Raw genomic sequence first — 5,781 nt, 5'->3', positions numbered from 1 at the left:
TTATTTAATTGAGTTGTATAAACTAGCATATCAAATGAGGGCATTTTATGGATTATGATAGTGTACAGTTTAGTGGCAGATTGATATTTCTACATTGATATTCGAGGGGCATCACTCTCGAATCTATCATCATTTTGTTTGCCGATATACTCAATTGCAGCATGATGATGTCCATATTTGTGTATAGAAAATAGAAATGACCATCTCATGTGTTTCTGTGTTTTTGGTGTCATTAGATGTTTTCCGCACATTTTTCCCCTCCTTTCCATAAACTTTGAGAAATGCTGAGAGTGTGTACATGCTTCATCATATATCAATTAAACAACTAATGGTGTTTTTTTACACTATAGAGGTGAAGATTGGCAGATTTTTAGTTGGAATATATGTAAATAATTGTTGCATCATTACTAGTTTGACAATTCTGATACATTTCTCTCTGGTGAATTTCACACGTTGCAGGTCAGGAGACATTTGGTACACTTGGAGCCATAGTACAAAGTAGGACAGGGACTCGTCAGGTTGGGTTTCTGACAAATCGACATGTTGTGGTTGATTTGGACTACCCCAACCAGAAGATGTTCCATCCACTGCCTCCAAATGTTGGACCTGGTGTTTATTTGGGTGTAGTGGAAAGGGCAACGTCTTTTATTACAAATGAGCGGTGGTATGGCATTTTTACAAGTGTGAATCCAGGTTTCTCTCTTTGCTACTTGTTTTTGAGCTGTCTGCTGTTAAGGCATTCTGTATTGTCCATTTTATAAACTTCTCTATGAGTTGAAAGAAGAATTCTGGTTTCCGTTTCTTGATATGACAATATTGATACTTGATGATGTTTGCTCATGCCACAGAGACATTTGTGCGAGCTGATGGTGATTTCATTCCATTCGGGGACAGTTTTGATGTCTCCAAAGTCACAACTACTATCAAAGGGGTAGGTGAGATGGGAGATGTTATAACTATTGACTTGCAAGCAAACATCAACAGCATCTTGGGGAGGAGGGTAATAAAAGTTGGCAGAAGCTCAGGGCTAACAGAAGGAAGCATCATGGCATATGCCTTTGAGTACGATGACGAGAAGGGCAATTGCTTTTTCACTGATTTCCTAATTGTGGGCGAGAACCAGCAGGCATTTCACATGCAGGGAGACAGGGCAGCCTGGTACTGATGCAGGGAGACAGTGCAGTGACAGTGATAGTGACAGTGAGATAGTGAGACAGTGACAGTGACAGTGGCATTTGACATGCAGGGAGACATGAATATATACTATGAATGGGCAGAGATTAATGATGCATTTGCTTACCTTTCCAATTCAACATCTTAACTTTGCAAGAATGTAGTGTAGCTCCTGAAGCAGTTTTACTCTGTGCCTTAGCAGTATTTTGTTAACTAACTTGTGGGGTATAATTGCTAGTGCAGATGGTATAACTAACTTGCTAACTAACGAAGATGCAGATGATTCTGACCAACCACCACCAGATTGCTATCGCAACCAGTCTCTTGGCCTTCGAGCACAAGTCCAGGCCTGCCAGCAATGGCTACACCTTCCTCGACAACAACGACACCCACAGTCACAACATCGTCAATGGATCATCACACTGTGACGAGGAGGATAGATTGGATGAGGAATCAGATGCAACAGCTATTAGAAAATGCGCTGAAATTCAGCAAGCCATATCCATAGGAGCCACATCGTTTTTGCTGACAGAGTACAAGTATTTGGATTATTTCATGGGCATATTTGATGCTGTTATTTTCTTGTTCCTGGGATCTGTGAAGGGGTTCAGTACTTAGCCCCATCCTTCAGATACGATCCAAAGCAGGAATGTGCCCCAGCTCTCTTTACAACAATTTTCACTACAATTGCATTTATATTGGGAGCTTTGACGTCCATAGTGTCGGGATTTTTGGGCATGATGATCGCAACATATGTGAATGCTCGCACAACTTTGGAAGCCAGAAAAGGGATAGGCAAAGTATTCAAAATTGCCTTCCAATCAAGTTTGGTGATGGGTTTCTTACTTGCTGCTAATGGCCTCATAGTTTTATACATCACTATAAAACTATTCCAGCTTTATTACAAGGATGATTGGGAGGGCCTTTTTGAGGCCATCACTGGCTATGGACTTGGATGCTCATCCGTGGCTCTATTTGAAAGGGTTGGAGGTGGAATCTATACCAAAACTGTGGATGTTGGAGCAGATCTTGTTGGAAAAGTAGAAAGGAATATCCCAAATGACGATCCGCGAAATCCAGCGATCATTGCTGACAATGTGGGTGATAATGTGGGAGATATTGTTGGAACGGGTTCAGATTTTTTTGGCTCCTTTGCTGAAGCTTCTTGCGCAGCTCTTCTTGTGTCTTCCATGTCATCATTTGGCACAAATCATGACTTCACTACTATGTGCTTCCCTCTACTCATTAGCTCTATGGGCATTGTGGTGTGCCTCATCACAACCTTGTTCGCAACTGATGTGTTCGAGATCTCAAATCTAAGGGATATTGAATCTACACTGAAGAGATAGTTTGTTGATATCCACCATCTTAATGACATTCGATGCAGCTTTTGTTTGTTGGCTGGCACTACCATCCACGTTTTACGTATATGATCCTAACGGTGGTGCAAGGATGGTTCAAAACTGGAAACTATTTTTTTGTGTTGGAGTAGGGCTTTGGGCAGGGTTGGTAATTGGCTATGTTATAGAGTATTTCACCAGCAATACATACAGACCAATCCACGATGTTGTTGATTCTTGCAGGACATGAGCTGCTACCAATGTCATCTTTGGTTGGCACTTGGCTACAAGTCTGTAATTGTTCCAATATTTGCTATTGTTGTTGCCATCTATGTCAGCCATACCCTAGCAGCCATGTATAGGATCACAGTTGCAGCTCTTGGAATGCTTTGTACCATTGCCACCTGTCTAGCCATAGATGCATATGGTCCCATAAGTGATAATGCTGGTATCGCAACCGGTCTCTGGATGACCATGATACTTCTTACACATCTCTCCACAAGAAGCGCAGCTGCAGTATAGACTATGAGGCCGGGAAGGCTTTCAAGCTGGACAGATGTCTCAACCATAGGACTTCTTCAAAGTCCAGGTTGCGGCATCAACAGCCCCCAATTGACAGCACTTTGGGGGAGCCCTTTCTCAGATTGGTCTCCGTGATCCGCACTTTGGGGGAGCCCTTTCTCAGATTAGAAGAGATGAAACTGCAGATGTAGAGAGACTCTAATCGATTTCGTGATGATCTAGAGGCCAGGCGTACAAAGATGTTCCTAGAGTCCCAGAAGCAGATTGCTGAGATGTTTGCTTAGGCTTTGAGCAACAGTAAGAAAATTCATGAGCTCTTGCCGATGATTGTCGATATTTTGTTCATCATTTGATTATTCTAAATGTTTCTTTCTTCTAGCTGATTTTTGGCTCTTCATGCTACGTGTCATATCATTTCATCTATATTACAGCTAATGCGTTGAAATTATTCCATGCTTTGTTTATAAGAAATGTTTCGAGCTGATGGGATGATATTTCACTTCATTCTTATTCCAGCTGTTGAAATGTTCCAGCTGATGTTTCATTATTATTCTAGCTGTTGAGTTGTTCTAGCTGAAGTTTCATTGTTTCCAATTGTTGTTTGTCTATTTTCAGTTGATTCGTCTGTTCAAGCTTACGTTTATTCTACTTGATGTTTTATCTATTCTAGCTAAGGAGCTGATGTTGCAGCTAATGTGTGCTCTCACTTGATGCACTTTTGGGGTTCCACTACTGGTGTCTCGTGTCTCTCTTCTCTTCTCTCTTTCTCTGTTCCTCGTCTCCCTCGCGCACTGTTCAACAGGAAGTCTGTAAGATGCTTCAAACCAGAGGGAGAAGTTGGTGAGCCCATAAAAGTATGAACAATGAATTCCTTGTTTTCACTTGCTCAATTTACTATCAGATGGTGTAAAGAACAGGGCAAAAAAGGTATGCGTGTTTTGATGTTTTGATGTTTTACAAATGCGTGTTTTGATGTTTTACAAATGTCTCTTATGTTTCTAAACTTTGGTTTCTTATGTGTACATAAAGGTTACAAAATCACAAATGATGGTACAAGAGATAATGGAACAATGAAAGCTAAGGAGGTCATTGGCCCTAATGTCTCTTCAAATCATGATACAGGTATATGTCTTTATTTCTACTAAACTTTGAAAATTAAAATTTGTAGATATTTTACATCTTGCTTTATTAGATGATTCATTTTGAGATTAACTAGCTTTAATTAGTCTCTTTGTCTAATTTAAAATGTTTATAGTTATTCATATTTTTAAACTTTGAGTAATTGTGTGTATATATATAAATATAGATTAAAGAACAACAAAAGGTGGGAAAAGAGGTAATGTAAGAAAGGAAGATCAGGAGGTTACTTGCAATAATGTTTCTTTAAGTCAAGATGTAAGTACCAACTTTAAGGATCAAAAACTTGTACAAATTTGATGACCCAAATTGATACAAAATATCTAATTACTTTCTTTTGTGTTATTGAAATTTTTCATAACCTTGTATTATCATGAGCTTTGGTTAACTCTATGTACATATAGGTAAACAAGTTACTAAAGATGACATAAGAGACAATGCAAGAAAGGAAGACATTGAGATTGCTTGCCTTTACACTTCTTCAAGCCAAGAATCAGGTATTACCAGCTTTCTTATGTTGATAATGAGTCATTTTTTTAAATGGTTATACTAATTAATGATATTTGATCACTTGAGTATCAATAGGAGTGATATGCATACCATCATATGATGATATCTATCGGTCATCCATGTTGAAATTTAGAGAAGAGGGTAGACAAACATTTATTACTTTGCAACATATTGGAGATTTAAGGGATAAAACAATCAAGACACACATGTTGCTTAATTAGTTTTTAGTTTTATGCTCCTTTAAAATTATTTTCATTTTTGTTTTGATTGCTAGAAGTAGATGTTGATGTCTTAATTTGTTTAATCTATTTTGATCATTAGATGTATGTTATTGCTCCTTACTTAGAAATGATGACATTCTCTATATAATTTTCTAGTTAAAAATTTATGATGCAATTTCTTGTTTGATATTAGCATGTCTAAGAGGAAGGGCAAAGTAGATAAAGTGATAAGGAAAAAAGAGAATTTCCACAGAATACCCTAGTTAAAAGTACATATAAGTAGGGAATGTAAAAAATAGGAAAAATGAGAGATTTCCTAGTGAGTACCTAGGGAATCACCTCTGGAAAATTTTTCCTATATATGAAATATTTCCTATATAGGAATTATTCCCTACATAGAAAATTTTGTATTTTCTTAGGAAAGGTCTTATGCCATTCTCTACTTATTCTCACTAGGAAATGTCCCATTTTCCCTAGTTTTTACTTTCCCCACTTAAATGTATTTTCAACTAGGGAATTCCATGGGGAATTCTCTTTTTTTCCTATATGGGGATCGATTGAAATTTCCTTGTGATACTGATTGTTGGGCACACGCATATAGGTGGTTGTCACCGGTTTACCTCGGATACAATATACTGTACAATTTTTGTATTCACATCTCATCCATACTAATTCCCCAAGTATCAATTTTGGTTTTGTTAAAATCATTATGGGGCACAGAAAACATTTATGATAGCACATACGATAGCCTTCAACTCAAAATTTTGGAGGGGTATTTAAATTAAATTGAATACACGTGTCTTTTGTATAACTAGAACTACTTGCATCGTATTTAGATTCTTCAAACACTTTGCATTGGTGTTCTCTTGGTAGCATTG

At 37.9% G+C, this 5,781-nt stretch overlaps 1 pseudogene; it reads left to right on the top strand.

The window, feature by feature from the left end:
- The first annotated feature begins 1,446 nt into the window (after positions 1-1,446).
- On the top strand, positions 1,447-3,035 carry LOC148022251 (pyrophosphate-energized vacuolar membrane proton pump 1 pseudogene; annotated as a pseudogene).
- The last annotated feature ends 2,746 nt before the right edge of the window (positions 3,036-5,781 follow it).

This window comes from Lygodium microphyllum, chromosome 17 (assembly GCF_053477565.2).
Source record: "Lygodium microphyllum isolate KBCC chromosome 17, Lygodium_microphyllum_v1.1.10, whole genome shotgun sequence".
NCBI lineage: Eukaryota > Viridiplantae > Streptophyta > Polypodiopsida > Schizaeales > Lygodiaceae > Lygodium > Lygodium microphyllum.
This window is presented reverse-complemented; position numbering and strand designations above follow the sequence as displayed.